The sequence below is a fragment of the Talpa europaea genome (genome assembly GCF_964194135.1).
Source record: "Talpa europaea genome assembly, chromosome: 7".
In the NCBI taxonomy this organism is placed as follows: domain Eukaryota; kingdom Metazoa; phylum Chordata; class Mammalia; order Eulipotyphla; family Talpidae; genus Talpa; species Talpa europaea.
This window is the reverse complement of record NC_140074.1, coordinates 18,716,305-18,736,722: the sequence shown is the minus strand read 5'-3', so window position 1 is coordinate 18,736,722 and position 20,418 is coordinate 18,716,305. Positions and strand designations below refer to the sequence as shown.

The following is a 20,418-nucleotide window of genomic DNA, read 5'->3' as shown; positions in this document are numbered from 1 at the left end:
CAAACTAAAGTAAGTTCAAGCACACTGGTTTAACAATCGACTTTCTTCATGTAAGCTTCATGAGGGAAAAAACTACCACTCTCTTTTTACTTCATTCTCAATTATCTTGGCATGTGATAGATGCAAGAATATTCGTTAAGTCAAACTAACACATAACACCCCCACTGACCCTAGGAGAGCAAATAGCTTTATGGGCCAGTTCATCAAGTCATCTAGATCTTGCCCAAGTTATAAGAGAGAGCTCTTTGCCATCTTTGCCAACTTGTAGACAGCCCTGAGTCTCACATAACTATTTCTGGTCACATTTCCTTTGGTTGAACTGTTAGCTCTTGGACTATCTGCAAGGACAGAAATGTCACAATATACCTATTTTCCAGGTGATGCATAAAAACATTAAAGAGTTTAACTCTAGTATTGATTTGCTGGTTTACAATGGTACAATAACCTCAGCCTGCACATTTCATCCACTGGCATCACCTTTAACCCAGTTTATAACAATGCGAAAATAAAAACTTCAACTTGAACACTTTTGATATAAAACACCAAATATCTTCACCATAGTTTAAATTATGCCTACATAGGCCTCCCTGGTGTCGTAAGGGTTAAGTCCCAGACTATCACATCACTGACCGCTGCAGCTTGAGTTTGATCCCCAGCCAGGGAACTGACCCACATATGGAATAGCAGACCTCTCCTGTCTTGCCTGCTGCACCCGTTAGCAGTGTGTTTCAGTACATCTGCCTGTTCTACTCCCTACTCTGTCTCTGGTGAATCCTCTCACCCCCAACCCCACACACTTCTGGCCTACACTGCCATTCTTCTATGCATAAATAAATAAATCTTTATATAAATTATGCCCACAGTTCTCTGTGTTATCACTTTTAAGTCACAATTTACTATTTTATAAAGGTCTCACTCTATCTTTCACTGCTGCCCCAGTACTGTTAACATTTAATATCCTTATCCCATATTCAATAAGTTTGTTCAACAAGTGAAAATATACCATTTGTTCCAAAGGCTATTATTTGGAAGTTGCATTGGCACTGTTCTGTCCTATGACTACAAGGACTTTGGAATCATCCTGGAGAGAAGATACATAATTAAGCTTTCACAGGACAGTGAGTCCTAGAAATAGCAAATTAAACTTCTGAGAGCATGCCTTTGTTATAGATGACCAATCCAAAGCCCACATACCCATCTCTTATCAAAGGCTGACACACAAAGCCAGTTATTCCTGCTATCCTAAATCACCCCAAGTGCCGGATACCAGACCACAGGGACTACCCCTTCCCGCCCAGAATGCTCCAAAATTACATGTAAGGGTTATGAGATGTCACCATTTGCAAATTACTGCAAATATTTTTGGGGGCCTCAAAACAACCCTATTAAGTACGCAGAACACACATTAGTACATTACAGCTGGGAAAAACAAAGTGAACAATATGTCTAAAGTCATACACAACCAGTGTTGAATTCTGGATTCAAATTTCTTCTAACCTCATGTCCTTGTTTCTCAGTTCAGTTTTCTTTACATGACACATAATAACTACCTTATTGGCATACTTGTTTTGAGAATTTGAAAAAGATATGTTAAATGCATATACTTAGACTGAACATAGATTGCAGAAAAAAGAATGGAACTAGAAATTATAGCTATGGCTTTTATTTCTGTTTCTATTAATGTGTTTTTCAAAAGTGACTACCCCTCAAAAAAATATGTGAATTTTCCCAAAAAAAGATGACTGGCTACTAAGTGAGACTATTGGAAAAATTGTACACAATTAGATTTTGAACTTAGTTTTATTTCTTTCCAATTCTCAGAATGTAATTAAATACTTTCAGGAAATAAAGGGCAGTTGTTCTCTTTCCAGGCTAATACACCATGTCTTCTTCCTACAACTTGCTTTGTGGGATTAAAGCAGCCTCCTTCCCATGCATATATCATATAAGATATGCCACTGTCATTAAGATCCTCTTCCAGGAAAAGGAAAATATTTCATTTTTTTCTTCATCTGCTTTAAAGGGTTATAAACAGACGATGCACTTAAGACCAAAATAGGAAGAAGTCTCATAGTGGGATAAGAATTGCACTTTGGAAATTCAAATCAGTTTCCAGATCAAATCTTCTATCTTTCAATTATCAGTAACTTCCATTCTGATTTTTTTGTGTGCGTTTGGAACTCATACTGATGCCTCGCTTTAACACCCAACAGAGAACCACTCTTGAGCTATATTAAACCTCAAAGCGTAAGTCTATCTTTGTGGTTTTTCAAAACTAAAATCCCTTGGAAAAGACCCAAGAGATGGTTTTGTTTTATGACAAATTCTGTATTAGAAATACTTCAAAACAATGAACCTACAGCATATGTTCCTTTGGGGACAAAACAGCTTCTTCCTTCACCAAGTGAAAGCTATTCTCCAAATCTACACTCACTGTATTAATAGATGGGTTTGGATTTTAAATTTTAACTGCCATTTAAACAGGTGAATATTTAAAGCCTGAGGAGCAAGGTTATGAAATGTCAAAACTACTAAGTGAAGGATCTAATTTAAGAGGCAGTCAGAGAATATGCAATTTAAATATTTAAAGATGATACATGGAGAACAACACTGAACACCAATCTACTCCAAAGATAGCAATTTAAATAAAACTCAGGTTTATTCTGGAATTTCTCACAACCCTAGAAGTGATATAATAAACAAAGACATGCAATACTGAGATTACTTGAGGGGAAAAAAAGGGAGGTTGTTAGAAGTACCAGGCAAATAAATATTCTGGCCAGTGGCTTCTCAAATTATTCTGCATAAATGAAATCAGACTGGACAAAATAGAAGTTAAAAAAGGATTTATCAAAGCAATTAGGCTGAGAAATGAAATAGTTTGAAACACAGTATATTCCTTATAATTAAAAATTCATTTTTCATCAGAAACTAAAACTAATTACAAAATTCAAGAACAAGTAACACACAAGGGCTATCAAAATAAGTTAAACAAAATATACAGAATTGAAAAGAACAAAAATATCTTCATTATATGTACATAGTAAAGTTTTCATTCTCAGGACATCTTTTAATATATGTCCATCTACAGGCTTTTATTCAAAAACACAACTTCTCTTTCTCTGATTCATCAACAGAAAGATCAGTGACAGCGGACATTAATACCAACAGATTAAAGTGATAAAGTCTCTAAATGAACAAAGCCAATTCCTTCTTTATCAAACTATAGACATCTGAAACATCTCCCACTAGCAAGATCACAGACAGAGCAATGCCTATGCATTTGTCAATTACTGATCCACGATTAAAAACATGAAACCTTAAAATATTAGATACTTGACACTTTCCACATCAGACTTTCTTCAAAAGCTCCATTCAATCTTCAGGTAAAAGGGTTGGACAAGGTCATAGTTATGCCTATTTAAACTGAGAGTTAATTGTAGATCATATAAAAAATGGGACTCTTCCTGGGACTGTGTGAAAGAACACTATCACTAATAAAGTTAGTTCTGAGTCTGGTAGGCAGGTGCAAAGGTCTCATGACAGTATCAAAGCTTTACAGACAGGTGGCTACACTTGTCCCTCCAGAAGAGCTCAGAAATAAAATACAGAGAAGGATGTGACCTCTAACCACAATTCAGGCTACAGACCTCAAAATTTACCCCAAAGGAAGAAGTGTATACTTTGATCTACTTCTAAATGCAAAGCCCTACCAGGAACAGGTCTCGAACACACATCAAGGCATATGCACATCACAGTCCAGGATTAAGTTTTATGTAAAGTTGACTATGTTTCACAAAGGGTTGCAAATGAGTAAATCTGAGAGAACAAAGCATACAGAAATAAGTCCATAAGAAATTAAAAGATTAGCTCTAGCAAAGGTGTTAAGAGCTAAAATAATCACACCTAACAGGAAGGATTAGAAAAGGTTTTATAGATTAGGGCAGTTACCTTTAATGGGTATTCTAAAATACAGAATTTTTAAAACTACATCAATGGAACCTCAAATTTTATTGAGGGTGGATTTGTTAAATGTTTTACATCTATATAAAGATTGTTTTAATTCAAGCGATTACATTTGATCACATTATTCCCTGCTTGAAATCTCTTAGGGGTTCCCAAATGCTTTAAAATTTATTCCATATCTCTTCATTCTTTATATGCTCAGGGCACTAGCTACCTTTTCTATATAAATACACAAGCACCAGCAGTTTCCAAAAGCTCTCTTACTTCCCCGCATCTTCCATTTATCTAAATTGTAGTCAATTCAGACTCAAGGTCATCACCTAGTCCCTATATAGTCAATTCTCGTTTGTCCTTTCCACTCAGTCTGAGTCAGGTGCCCCTAATGTGTACCCACAACTGTATTATATGCTTTGTTCTCTTAAATATTTAGGAAAAATAACAAGATGTACTTAGCTATTACCCTGACTTGTAATTGGTAAAACTGCTTCTTTCCTTGAAATAGGAAACCTTGTCTTTATCCTACTTTGTACACCTTGGTACCTACCACATATTTGTGTGATTTATAATCACATACTAATTGGGGAGACTTTACTCCTGATGTTTAAAAATTAACAGACAGTAATTCACTTTGCAACATACCAAAGACCAGATGTGATATTTTGTGCATAGCACAGAATATAAATTCCATTAACACTTGAAAAATGAAGTTTTTGTCTTGCAAATTGGGGATTCAAGTCCCTAGAGGCAATCTCTTTTACAGAATAAGTTGTTTTAATTTTGGAGCAAAAAGAAAATACATCATTTTGTCCAATTTCTTTATGGTCAGAAAATAGAGATGAGGTAAACAAAGGTGAAGTGACTGTTCAAAGACACAGAAAAGAAGTTGGGTAGAATTTAGAGGTTTTGACTCTGTCACAGGATTTTCAATAAGTTTCTAGCAAAAGGGACAGTTATTGGGAGGATGAGCAAATGTTTACTAGGAGATACCAGAAGATATATACAAGAAGGTAAGAACCTTCACCTTGCTAAGTATTTCTTACACACATAAAGACACGTCAAACACATCAAGATGTATTCCCTTACAACAGCTGCTGTATTTCTTCTATTAATAATGCCCGAGAATTAGAGATGTTTGAGAAAAATCTAATAGGGATGGGGTGGGAGAGCAGACTAAAGAGAAAAATCAAACTAAGTCTTAGGACTCAAGCTTTAAATCAATTAAGTCAAAATGTTTCCTAGAATAGTCAGATTCTTCTGGGTATTAAACATGCCATTTTTTAATTACATAACATTTAACAGAAAGTGAAAAACAGCAACTTGCTTTTACACTAGAGAATCTATCCTGTGTCGTATCATGTTCAAGTTTTAGTGCAGCATTATTAAATAAAATTCAAGGCAGTTGATACATATATCCAACAGGACAGATTAAACTCAGTGTAAATGTCATAAGAGATCACATCATATACGGGATTTCTTAAAAGAAATACTAAACCTACTGAACAGCCATGTGGGTGGGACAGAAGTACGCTGGTTGAAAGAGCCATATTAAGCAACTGATCATATACCAGACTTGACAAATTAGATTTCCTTTTTCACACATCTTAAACTCGGTCTCTGAAAAACTATACTGAGCAGTGTTTATTAAATGTTATTCAAAACAGATTCATCCATGTGTATCAATTAAATGAGGTTCCAAACAGGCTATCCTGACAAACATCTTTATTTTTTTATTAAAGTATCATAGTTGCCAGATCTTATATGTCCTTTTATTGCTGCTTCTGCTTGTTTGTAGCACACAGAGGTTGTTGAATAAGGACTCTCCAGCCAGTAGAGGCAAACATTTACAGTAAAGACGTTCTTGAAATGCAACTTAAAGAGGCCACAAATGCTGTCCAAATTCCTCAAGATCTATACATACATAGAATTTAACAAAAAATAAGACAAAAGCAGAGCAAAGGTTGTGGATATGGCATCTGAAAAGGTGGGTAGTTAAATCATATCCACTACTGCATTGGTAGTGGATTAGTCATTCCAAGGTCTAAACAAAAATCCATCAAGCAAAATGTTCTGTGTTCCATTTCCAATTGTGTGACTTCACTTAAGCCCATCAGAATTTTAGAAAGTGATTACATTTAAAGTGGTCTGGAAAAAAAATAGATGGGAGTTTCAGCTGAAATCACTAAAGAATCCACTCCAAACCTCTCTATACTAGAAAGTTTTGAGTAGTGATTAAAAATACAAATTCCCTTACTTTCAACATGAAAATTGAGAAAAGAGTCTGTTAATTTGGTCATGTAATTTTGAGGAAATTCGATCTACAACAGGCCATATTATTAACTAGTGGTCAGAAACTAATGCTTATATAAGAACTTTCCAAAGTTAAGAAGGAATAAAACATATACAGGTATGGTATTACAGGCAGCTAAGACCAAATCTTGACTCTGTCATTTACCAGTTAAATATCTCAGGAATAATTTCCTTAGGTCTTTTGAAACCTGGATTTCCTAATTTGTAATTTGATGTTAATGATAGTACTAATCACAAGGGACCCTTACAAGTATTAAATGAAATAATAAACTATTAGCACAGAGTTAGAGAACCATAACAATGTTCTAGTCATACTATAATGATTTCATATATATATTCATAGTAATAGACAATGATAGCTCCTAACATTTAGTAAGTGCTTGCCATGTGCCATGCAGTATTCTGGATGTTACGTATATTAATTCAACTGATCCTCACAAGTGTATGAATTTATTATTATCAATAGCATTCCCAATTTGTAAAAGAAAAAAAAACAACAACAATCTTTACTCTTGAATTTGAGGTCAGGTAAGAAAAAAAGAGTGACGCTTAGTATAAAGAAGATAGATGCATTTGAACAGAAAAAGTTTCTTCTAAATTCATAGTAATTAGTATCAAAATTAGTTCTTGCACATTCTAAGTATTGTGTAAGGTGATGGGAGAGGAGTATATTAGCTTTCAGTCTGGCTGAAGCATCAGAAAAAGGCTGCCCTGCTGTCATAGAGAAGGTCAATATCAAGCATCTTTAAATAAGCTGATAGAAAAAAACAATTTAATTTTATTTCTCCAAACTACCACATATTAAATCTCTCCACTTCCTCATTCTCTCTCAAAGAGATCTTCCAAGAACCTAAAAGGAAGTGCAAAATGAGAAAAACAGGATACCTTTTTTGGGGGGAGACAGTGGTAGAAATCCATAAGGAGACTTCATGGAATAGCACCATTAGATCAGGAACACATGTACATTTCCAAATGTGGGATGGATTACAAGTCACTGTGCAACCAGCAAGAATGACTCAATACAATTTCACAGTATGAAAAATAACAAGGACACATCACTAACAGATAATACTGTAAACTTTTGATTTTAGATACATTCACTACATATACTATCAGGAAGCAGGAGAGACTTGAAAATGGGAAATCTCAGTATTTAGTATTCAACACTCAGATGTGTTTGGGGCTTTTTCAACACTGCCAGAGCAGCAGATCACTTCAAAGCCTCCTCCTAGGGTTACAGACTGTAATTCACTTACAGAGCTTTTATATTATTAGGCTTTAAGCTCTTAGAGGGTAGAAGAAACTACTGATGATGTATGCTTGTCTGACAGACCCACATACCAAACATGCACTCCAATAACTGTTGAGTATTGTCGATGGTCTCCTGTAGGGACTGGTTCTGAAATATCTCTTTAGCATGATGATTAGAAGGTATGATGCTCAAACAAGCAATCTGCCTTTTTATGCTTCAGTGGAAATAATACAAGTTAATTTGACTTAAGAAAAAAATGAATGTTCTCATCCAATTCTTAGAAAGTCATTCTTCAGTAATGGCTTAAGGATTTTTTCAAATTTCTAAAATCTGATCAGATGACAACAAAAACTCGGCTACCGAAATGTGTCATAATTTTACCTCCAAATAGCACATCAAAATATAATTTAAATATAATTTATGTGGTATTTAAGCATCTACTATATCTAAGGCACTGTGAAAGGATTAAAATATTGAATTAGAAAGTCAAGCCTAAATAAGAACCACACACTACTGGTGTAAGTAAACTGCAGCTGTTTAGGCATAAATGCCAGCTAGTACTGTGGGTAATGTATGGGAAAGGTTCTCAAGTAAATTTTGATATATTACACAGCCTGGGGTTTTCACATCATTCTAAGCTTTGAGAGAGAGAGAAGAAGAACAAGAGAGACAGACTATGAAATCATGAGACAGACGCTGAAGACAAGGTTAAGGGAAATTATGTAGAAAACCTCATATAAAGGGATAAGGCAATTTAAATCTTCATCTATTGCAGAAAGAAAAAGCAACAGGTAAATAAACATTCTTCATTCATCCGTAACTCAATGAATAACAACATCTACCAGGAAGTGAGTTTCACTTTTAATGTAACTAAAATTGCAAATTTTTCCATCTTTGAACACACAGGTCTCCACTATTTCTTGTGATATACATGTGTATGTGTGTCTCTCTATGTATGTGTGTATCTTCATTCAAAAAGTATAAATAAAAGTATAAATATTCTGTGACGTGTTCTGAAGATGAAGATCCCTTCCCTCAGAGAGCAAATGATCAGACAGGAGAGAAAGGTAATTATGCAGTGAAAAAACTAACTACTTTTATGGCCAAATAAAACCTCCTAAGAAATGACAGCTGTACAGGACATTATAGACAGAGACTATCAATTAGACTTGACATACCCAAGACAGGAGCTGAGAATTAGACTTGTATATTCAAGGATGAAGAGGCCAACTGACCCATAATAAAGATTTCTGGAGGACACTGAAAGCAAAGGAATAGTGAGTTGGGGAAGACTTCTGAGTCCTTAAATGTCAGGGCAAAGGTTTTGTAAGTGACAGTCTAGAGAAAGGTATATGAATGTGTCATAAACATAGATAATATGGAGATAGTTCTCCCACAAATAATCAAAATAAGTATGGCAATAAAACGAAGTAACTTAAATACCATCTATAGCAAGTGCTCTTCTATAACTGGAAGAAAAACGGCTTTCTACGCTGTTCATATCCAAGTATTCTTTGACCTACTTATATCTATTCTAAAGAAAACATAACGATTCTATCTCTATATGTCCACCAAATACTCTATTTAGAAATTTCCACATCTTAAATGACACTCACAGGTGACCAAATTTCCACATCTTAAATGTTCCACTCTTTGTGGAACAGGCAGATTAAGTGTCAATGAACAAATGAATTAATCTGCCCAAAATTTAGCTCTCTGGTTCCCCTTATAAATTAGGTCCTAACTAAGAGAATAAATGTAAAATATGGAGTTAGGTTTTAATGACATTTCCCTACCAATCATTTTTATGGAAGGTTACTGTTAGAATAAATATACTTTATAGTTCTAAGTTTCTTCCCAAAAGTACATGTCACATAAAGGGCTATGTGCCTTTGAGACATTCCTTCATGTTAACAGATTTCTTCTTTCTCTGCCTGGATAAATGCTAATTTGTAAAACACTATCACCTCTGAAAACCACAGCAGAGGCTTCTCCATAGTGACATATCTATTTCCACAGCACTCTTCACTTATACATCTAAATAATGGTAAAATAAAGTAAGTGCCATCTCACCTCCTAACAATGACACCAAGGGCAAGACTATCTCGTCATATTTTAACAATGCTCCAATATTGAGCAAAGCTAACTGGTACACATAAGACACTCAAAATGCTTGCAGAATTAAGTACTTATTTTAATAACTCATGGAAACTGCCTATATAAGATAAGACATTTTGCCTTTTTGCAAATTTCACAAATATTTTTCAATGTTACATCTGTGATCTGTGCCCTTTCTTTTGGTAATGAGAAGAAAAAGCACATGCATGGCAGATATTAATAACTTTTAAAGCCAGTTATCTTCCTTATAAACTTGGGATGTTGCCCGCTGGTCTTGATATGGTTCCATCTTATATAATAAAAAGCCCTAATAATACATGGATGGGAAGAAATAACCACTTAAACTAAACATTTAATATACTTCAAAAAACATTTAATATTCTTCAAACTTCCCAAGAAAAATTTCTAACAAAGTCCTCTTTTAAACAAATACTTTAACAATCTACTATCAAAATACCTGTTCTAACTGTGAAACAGACTGCAATCTATACCTATAAGTAAACTCACAATAGTCAAAGTTTGATCATTTCAAGCTCGATGTCACCCAACTGTCAAATCCTAGCTAGTAGCCAATGTTTATGTATACACATAGAAGCACAGAAAAAAATCTGAGGAAAAAATATTTTCTTTCAAGGAGACTGTCTCTGGTACACCTCAATTGGTACAAAGTAAATACCAGATTTTTTCCTTAGGACATTAACAGGAAACACTTTGGATTGCCCATGGCATTTCTTATCTCTCATATAGACCTAGATGGAAATTAGTCTGTGAAATACACACATACACACACAGACAGAGAAAAGAGGTACTAGAAATGTTTTCATAAGCCCTCACCAAAGCCAAAGGAAGTTTTAACTATATGTATTTCATGGGCCTGACATAAGTTACACAACTATGAAAAATCTGTTCAATAGATAATTTCAAGGGGATAACCCCTGAAATATTGCTGAATGTTTTACAACATCAAACCTGCCAAGACATTTTTCTTTCAACATGATTCGCCATTAGAGGATAATCACAGAGAAAGCTTTTTTAAATTAACTGATTTGCAGGACTAATAGTCTCATTCAAAGGCAATTCCTCATTCTCCAAATATCTATTAGACACCTGAGCTGTATACTCTCCCAAACAGCATTAGCAAAAAGTAATTACTATATTACTAAAGCCTTTTGTATGACAGTTGTGAAGATTTTATGAAAGTGTTTTTAAGGAAAACACTGACAACCTTAACATACACAATGAAGAGACCTTACTGCCATTTATAGAACTCCTCCGGATATTTAAAGACGGGCAGTAAAAAGGATATAAGCACCTTTTCCTTTGTTGCAAGACAAAGTGTTCTGCTTCAGATGTTTGGAAGCACCTCACTTTACCTTGAGAATCCAATCCTGTGGTATTTAATTACACTGTCGGGAGCACGGAATGGTCTGGCACCATGCCCTTTCTCTCGGTCTTGCTGATTGATAGCATCAATAACATTCACTGGCTGTAATTAAACCGCCAAATAGTATCCCCTTTGCCACTTGGTAGATCAATGTTCTTTAATACTCAAAGAACAAAGTACAAAGGTGAGAGGGGTGTTTTTAGCTCTCACCTTCACAGTTCATTTGACTTTGTGTGCCAGAGCCGTTTGCAGGCGATGCATATTTCACAATTCCCTCAAGACACTGGTTAATGAAGAACATCACACTAAGAAAATCCTGCAAGTTGGTGACAATTACTTATTAATCCATTTTCTTTGCAAGTATGAGCAGGATGGAGACATTCTAAGCTTTGTGGCAATAGTATGCTCTCACAATGCTTTGGGACAAAATTCAGTTTACAGGGCAAAATTCAATTTATGTGGCAAAAGGTTTATATATTAAGTCAGCATATGGTGAATATTTTAAAATTTACTTATAACATAAATAAAATAGCAAATTCCCATTTATTCAAGCTCTGAAATATCCAGAATAGTGGAGAGGGGTAGTAGTGGGGTATGGTTGGAAGCCTATAAATATGAGACATTTTTATTGCATTTTAAAAACAACTTTCATAATCTAAGGACTCAACCATTTCAACTGTACTATGAAATATCCACTTTAAATTAATGGGACATGGAAGAACCATACCAGAAATTCCCCACTTCCAGAATCAAATAATACTAATGTACTTAAAGTGCTAAAATTATTTAATGACATTCAAATACTCTAAAAATGTACAAAGTGTCTGTGTGTCTGTCTGTGTGTGTGTGTGTGTGTGACAGAGAGAGAGAGAGAGAGAGACAGAGAGAGAGAGAGAGAGAATGAGAATTATTCCTTAGGTAAGTTCAGCATTGTATTCATTATTGAATTGTTATAACATTTAAACATTGTTAGAATTTTTAACAACAAAATAGATGTTTCTTGTGAAAAAAAAATTACATCTGTTTGGCACAAGCATTCTGGATAGCTTATAAAACAACCCACGAATGAAAATCTCAGTTATAGATTTGAAACAGGCACCATAGACCTATCCAAGTGCAAGTCACTAATGATGGCTCCCTGGTCAGACCACCACATGTCATATATGAATCACTTGTAGTAGTTGTTAAAAACAAAACAAAACAAAACAAAAAACCCAACTCCTTGGCTTCTGTCTGCATATAATCAGATTCAGTAACTCTTTGTGTTTTGTGTTAGTGTGTGTGTGTGTGGGGGGAGGGGACCCTCACCAGCAGCCGGGGAACAAACCCGCGCTGCAGAGGCTGTGGGCAGCCCTGCAGCCCAGCACTCAACCAGCCCAGATTCAGTAACTCTTTTTTTTTTTTTTTTTTTTTTTAATAGAGGCATGTTTATTTATTTATTTGTTTGCTTGCTTGTTTGTTTATGCATGCACTGGGTACAGTCAGAAGTGCGGGAGGGTGAGAGAATTCACCAGAGCCAGAGCGGGGAGCAGAGCAGGCAGAAGGACCGAAGTACACTGCTGAGGGGAGCAGCGGGCGGCAGGAGAGGTCTGCGCGCCATGTGGGACCCTCCTCCGGTGGCTGGGGAGCAGCCGGGGATCGAACCGGCGCTGCAGAGGCTGCGGTCAGCTTTGCAACCCAGCGCTCAACTGCTGCGCCACCGGGGAGGCTTCAGTAACTCTTGATTGGAGTCTAGAAATGTTTATTTTATCAACTGCCACATCCCAGTGATTTTGATCAACATGGAAGTTTTTTTTTTTTTTTATAAATTTTATTGTTATATTCCCCATACAATTGCAGCCCCCCATTCTGACCCCAATCCCTCCCCTCCCGCCCCCGCCCCCCTAAAAGTGTCTCTGGTTCATAGTTTTTTGTTGATTTTGATTTTCACTTTCTTATATTCATTTTCCTGGTCCCTTATTTAAGTTTTCTAGATTCCTGCTATGAGTGAGACCATCCGGTATTTTTCTTTTTCTTTTTGGCTTATTTCGCTGAGCATGATCCCTTCCAGCGCCATCCACAACATGGAAGTTTTTATAGTCCCTTATCTAATGGGATTTAAAACAGGTAATCCTCACACTCTGGGGCATACACAGGTTTCCTAGAAAGCTCATAAAAATTTCTGGTGCCAAACCCTCCTTCTTACCACACCCCAAAACTGGTTTCCAAATGAGTGAGATAACTTCCCAAGTAGCTTGAAAATAAAGTTTATGTGACTATAAATCACCAGCAAATATGACAATGTAAAAGTACAACAAGGCCCATAAAATCCATCCAAAGGTATTTCCAAGAACTGGACAGACTGGATGTGGCTCAGCTGGGCGAGGGGACCTACCAGTCGGGCCAGTCTCTGTAAAAGGCTGCTCAACTTGATTCTATGAGGTCAGAACTGTTCTCAATGACACCGGAATCTTTGAATGAATATGAACAATGTCATTTGGGTATAAAAAGGAGAAATAATCAAATTTCTAAAAACGGTCATTTAACAAGACTTGTAGAAACTAAAGCTTTTTTTTTTTTTTTGAATTACCAATGTCACATACCATGCAGGTGCTCTGATTATCCTTGCCCTTCCTGCTTGCTCACCTGAGGGTCATTTCAAGACTCATTAGCAACCCCATAACCTCTGTAGGAAGGATTAAACTTCTCGTTCCTGTGGGAGGAGGTAACCTTATACTAATGACCCAAAAAACAGAGCACATTAGCACGATTTATTGACTTCTTTCAAAATCCACTTCTGCATAAAGCAAGGCAAATTCAGTAATTTTTTAACTACCGAACAAAATTCAACCAAAACACTAGACATTGTGACTGCTTTCTTCAGAATGATGGTGGCTTTTTCTTAATTCTTTCTGAACTAGATTTCTGAAATGCAACTTTAACATAGACAAGATGAGTGAAAAAGAACTCAAAATTCTTGATTCTTGTTTTCCATTAGGAACAGACTAGCTTAAACTATTTCCTACCCCTGGATGTAAAGCAAAACTCTTTCCCTAAAACTGGGCGGCCTAGTACCAGCTCTACCATTTCAGAAATGAGAAAACCAGACCAAGACAGCAGGAGCAGAACACAAATCCAGGACTCCTGGCTTCAAGTCCTGCTGTAACAAACAAAGGAGCTCTTCACCCCAGCAGGGTTGGGGAAGGAAACCAGCAGCAGATTTCCTGTATTGTTGTACAAAATATAGCCTCTCTCTCTGCCTACCCATAAACAAAATTGTCATGAAATTTCCCAAGTAAAACCAGCAAAAATTCTCAGAGTACTCATGGCAGAGAATCAGTGAAAAAGGCAGTGACAGAAGGTGTGGCAGAGATAGCAGTGAAATAAAATGGACCACACGTGCTTTCCTAGAAAGTGCACACAAATGTAGACAAATAAAATTCTGTCTAATTTTTAAACTAGCATCTAGAACTGACAAGAATATACCAGAAAAAGGGCCTCCCCGGTGGTGCAGCGGTAGAGCGCTGGGTTGCGAAGCTGCCCGCGGCCTCTGCGGTGCTGGTTCAATCCCCGGCTGCTCCCCGGCCACCGGAGGAGGGTCCCACATGGCGCGCAGACCTCTCCTGCCGCCCGCTGCTCCCCTCAGCAGTGTACTTCGGTCCTTCTGCCTGCTCTGCTCCCCGCTCTGGCTCTGGTGAATTCTCTCACCCTCCCGCGCTTCTGACTGTACCCAGTGCATGTATAAACAAAACAAACAAACAAGCAAACAAATAAAGAAAGAAAAACATGCCTCTATTAAAAAAAAAAAAAAAAAATCTTTAAAAAAAAAAAAAAAAAAGAATATACCAGAAAAACATTCTTGAAGAATGGGCGGTGTCCTATAAAGCAGATTCAGAAAGTTACTGTATTTATTTTACTGTCCAATTACCTTTAAAAACATTTTTTTTTTTTTTTGTGGGACCCTCGCCGGTGGCCAGGGATCAAACTGGCACTGCAGAGGCTGGGGGCAGCCTCGCAACCCAGTGCTCAACTGCTGCGCCACCAGGGGAGGCCCAAAATATTTAATGTTAACTCCTCCATGGAGTTATCCTAAAAATGACCTCCAGCTATCAGGTTTTTTCTCAAATAACAGTTCTGATAGTCTGAAAAGCTTGGTTTCAAAGAGAGAAGAGTTCTTCCACCACTAGCATGGCTCCATTCCAGGTCACCTAACAAAAATCTGATTCAGAAGGTCTCAAGATGCTTAAAGTAACCCAAATTAAGGTTCCCACAAGAACTTTCAATGGCATCCATAACTTCATTTTAAGCAAAACAGCTGAATATAGATAATGTGAGATGAAAAAATGGTCAAAGTCAAGTCTCATTTCTAGTGTCAAGTAGCATTAATTATAATAAAGTTCTCGAACAATTTCCTTCGCTGATCAGAGTATTTGCCTACCAGAAACTACTATTTAATAAATCCAGGCAACCACAAGGATAAAAGTCCAGTGAAAGTGTTCCCAAAAAACCAGATGAGCAAGAAATTAAGGAACCAAGAGTTAAGGACCCACTCTCGGAAAGTTAGCAGATGGACCTTACCCATCAAGCTGGCTTGGTAAAAAAAGACTAGAGCCATACTGGTCTAGCACCAAACTGGTCTCTGGGTCATAAACAAAAGAACATAAATTCTACCCTTAGTTGGAAAGTTAAGCAGGAAGGTAGAACAGTGTGATGGTCAGGAAAAAGAGTTGGCTGACCATCCAGATCAGTTTACATTGATTTCACTTTAACTGTGAGGTTACAACCCAAAACCAAACAGGTCTGAAAAAATAATTCTACTATCAGCATCTATCAAGATGAAAATAATTTGCTTGAATCTCTTGCCCAGTCTCACTGTTATTACAAACTAATTTTGCACTTAATATCCTAGGCCTGCATGTAGTTTTCCCCTTTTAAAATGTGAATGACTCAATGTTCTGATTAATAATATTAAGGACTGAAATTTCAAAGACTTCACTTTTCAAAAACAGCAACAATTTCCTGGGCCTATACAAGCACTACTTTCATGGTCTTCCCTCCTCACAAAGGGGCAGTTACTATTCTAACTCAACATGATTTATAAAACCTAAAATCTCCCTTGCTAGTTATGGAAATGAAACAGTCAGGATTTTCTGGTACAGATCTCACTTCAAATATTTCAAACATCTCCCTGACCATGATGATCCACATGGTCCATACTTGGGTAATAAAATGATGAATAAATGCCCTCCTATAAAAAATGACATCTACAGAAAGTCACTCAGATAATGTCAAGTCACAGTTCTCTGGGAATTTTCAAATGTCTACCTAATTACCACTCTGAAGGGAGCTTAGAAGGGACAGAGAACTACAACAGGCATGAAGTCAGGGCTACCAAGTTCTACCCTGCGAGGCTACTGGTCCACACTCTCTAGGCCATTCTAGATAACCACCTTTGGGATTTCTGTGTAAAAAATAGTAATAAAATCAAAGCTGACAATGGAGTATTCTACATAAGATATGATAAATATTATAGAAATAACATACTACTCAAAAAAAAAATCATGTGGTTCCTCACTTCATATAAGGGCTATGTATGTATTAACTTTGGTGTCTGTTTTCTGTTAGAACAGTGTTTGTCGGGGTGTTATCCAAAGAGACTGCACCTATGTGTATAAAAGAGGAGGTTTTACCTTCCATTTAGATTAAAAGCTGTGTTCAACTCTTCTCATATGGATGGATGGCAAGTATTTAATATAATTCACTATGAATATCTCCCCCTTCTCAATCCTATCTAAGTAATCCTAAAATATTTAGTTCAGGTAAATCTTCCATTTTTACTTTGTTAGACAGTGTATTACTATTATAGAAATGCAATACATGTAAAAGTTTGCATTTCCCGGGGACTGGGGGCGTGCAAGGGAGAGAAATAAAATAAGGACAATATAAACTAGATTCAATATAAATGTTAAGAATTCCATTTAAATGCACTGAAGACTTTTTAATAAAAGTTGTAAGCATATACTATTAAATCTTGGCATATGGCTCTAGAAAGTTTCTGACCATGGGTTAAAAGGGAAGTCAGAAAAACATGCATTCAGTCTATTTTTAAAAAGGCAAAAAAATACTTCACCCAAAGTCTCTACTTTTGCCTTCATCCATAGTACATATTTTTTCAACTATCTTTTTCCCTATAAGGATCTGACTACCTAAACAATAATTAGCCTAGCATCTCATAAATTTTAGTTAATTGGAGGCCTGTCTTCAGACTATTCCAAATTTTCAAGGTAAAAGGTAAATATCTATATCCAGATATTGAAATGAGGGGCACTTCACAGGAGACGCTTTTAATATATATAAAGTCTGTATTTCTTCTATAAGCATCCACACTTGGTATCTAACAGGAAAGTAACAACAATTACATACACCAGAAGAATTCCAGTATGGGCAGAAATGCTCAGAGAGCTGTGAAGTTTAAAGAAATTTAAAGCCAACCTCCCCCTCATAAATATTCAAGTCCAAACCCATCACTACTCTGTTTGAAACTCTTCGGTGGTTCTCCCTCACCTGCAATATAAAACCAGGACATCTTGGCATGGCACTCCTACCTTTTATGATCTGCTCGTAGTCTCATTTCTGCATCACTCCCCCATGCTGCTTTCTGTTCTAGCTAATTCTATGTAGTTCCCCTAACATCTGCTTTCAAACTGCCATGCCCTATAAAAGCATCAAATCTCAACATTATTGCCATTATAAAATGCACTTGTCTCTCCCACCCCAGAATGGTGCTATAGATATTTTAGCAGAGCACCTACCAGGTGGCAAGCCCTTCACTTACGTTCCAGCTTCCATGCCCTTTCCTTTTCTACAATGGAGAGCTGATTTATGCAGCATCTAAAGAATATTCCCTAATTGTCAAAATTAAGTTTTATAAAAGAACTTACAATGATAAATTAAGTCCCACTCATTTCAGAAAATCTTGTACCAAAAGGAGGGTGAACTAGAAAACAATTTGCCAGCATAAATTTTACTATGGATGCTCAACTGTCAGCAGTGTTAGAGGAAAACAGTTAAAATTTCTACCTCCTAAGCATCGAGTACTACATTTCATCACTAAATCTCAGGAGTCCATTAAAAGTTTGTTAACATGCAATTTGGTAGACCATGGAAAGTTAGAAAGAAGTGACAGGTAATAAATATTCTCACTGATGAATAAATTCATTCATTTTACAGATATAATGGAAACTTAAAGTGGTCAGAACACTTGTCTAAGATCACAGAGCCAGGGAATCACTTTAGCTATGTCAGAGAAGCAAAGATTTCAGCAATGAAGTTCCATATACCTCCTACAATAAAGAGAAATTTCACACTAAATGGGAAAAAACAGAAGTCTGCAAACATGATATTTACTCATTGAGAAAAGGATAGGCTAATTAGGAAAGGTATAAATTTAACAAAAAAAAATTAAAAGCAGTACAATAGCTTCAAGATTTATAAGCTTTACTTAATTTCTCTCTAACAAACTGAACATTTAAATAGATATTACTATTTGTAATTTTCCAATTTTTATATAAAATGTTTTATTGTACTTCAATGGTGAGCTTGTTCTATGTCTAAATGATTTAAAAACATATTTAATCAAAACCAAATTTAGGAAATTTTTTTATATAGGTTATACTTCTTGATAGTTTTTTTTTTTTTCATTTGCAAGGCAGAGTAGAAATGGATTGCTATGGTAGAACCTATCAACAATAACAAAAAGTCATATTCCTGGTGATAACAGCTCTGACTTTCTAGACAAAGCCAGTCCATTTGCAGCAATAAGCTTCCTAGGTCATTCCCATAAGGGGAAAAGCTGGAAGATTTGCCAGAATTGAGGGCACCATTTCACTCTGTAGGTAATAATCACCTATTCACAGTGCTTAGGAGAAAACAAAGTCTAAAGTATTTCTGGAAATGATTTTCCTTGATGAATTTAAGTTAGATGCCATTAATGCAGACAAAAAATACATTTTCACTTGGGCCGGGGTGGGGGTGGGAGTATTTGCTTTAAGTCATAAATATTTCATGTACAACTTAGAGTCTATCAATATTTGAGATGCCCCCCTCCATAAAACAAAATGAGAAAGGAACACACACACTGAACACAGTAGACACACCACTGTTCCCTTGAGCAGTCCACAAAAGAAAAGGTTCCCACAGGGCTAAGGACTCTTGAAGAGAACCCTACCCCATCAGCTACTGTTTTCAACATTGCCATGAGATTGCACCCCCGCTTCTGGATGACTGAATTCTACACCAACTACCTTTCCACTAACCTCCATAAAAACAGATGTTTAAAAACATCTGTAATTTTCACACTTCATGATCTCAATAGTAGGGGGACAACACGGCCAGAATGTACTCTTTATGACCCCTATACATGCAGTTCAGGGGGTGGGGTGACATCACCAGTAAGGGTAAGTGCTGAGACCTCCACCCAATCAGGGAAAAAAGTGATTCTGAGACAAGAATAACCATCTCAAGACCTTAACCGATGAATGCTATTATACTGTTCATCTACTTTCTAAGTCATGCTGTTAAAAAAGTGATTCTAAGCCACGCTTTTTAAGTGAAAACTATATGAATTGCTTTTTATTTGAATGCAAAACTATTATTCAGCATCCTCAAGAAAAGTCTTATTAATATTCCAGTTAACAGAATTAACCACAAGAGGACTGTAAAGGTAAAAGCTGAAAACAGACTTACCTTTGCCCACAAAAATACCTAATAGAGAATTCAGCTATTCTAAAAAGGTTCATGTGGGGGTGGTGGTCCCCTACATGATGAGTCTTAGATTTGCTGTCACAAATTACCTAGAAGTGTATCAAAACACAGATTCCCATAGTTCATCTCTGGATATGTATGTGTGGTCCCAGAACGTTTATTTCTACCTTTGTTTCTAACTCACTTTCTCCTTGTCATTATGAAGAAACCAAGTTTAGGGATAACTGTCTTAGGTTCTTGCAGAGGCAGAGACTTTGCACCATTCATTGCAAAAGTACCGAATTGTCATTTATTCAACATAGCACCCATCTATTGTACAAAAGTCCATGGAGCTAATGCTATTAGGAAGCCCCAGGAGAAACTGCTAACTAAACCCTCTTTCACAGCACTTTATTCATTCTTAATATTTCAATAATCAGGAATTCCACCAAACCTATACTAAACGCTACATTACATAGCGTGGAAGACCTAACAGAAACCTGAACTTGAAGAGCACATTTGCATACCTGTTTCGGTATGTGTATCAGAAAACAGGAATTTTAGTCATAGCTCTCTCTTCAACTGCCTGGTCCTAGCTAAACTATGTGATCATCAAGGTTGCAAGTCTTTTAATGGGACAGAGTAGTGGTCAAGTCTAAATTATAGATGG

General features: G+C 36.4%; 1 protein-coding gene across 8 annotated transcripts in view; it reads right to left on the bottom strand.

Annotated features, from left to right (window-relative positions):
* The window catches only part of ELAVL2 (ELAV like RNA binding protein 2), a gene marked incomplete at both ends in the record, with an annotated part of 130,484 nt that overhangs the window by 12,926 nt on the left and 97,140 nt on the right, over nucleotides 1-20,418 (bottom strand). The gene's annotated exons all lie outside the window — the stretch shown is intronic.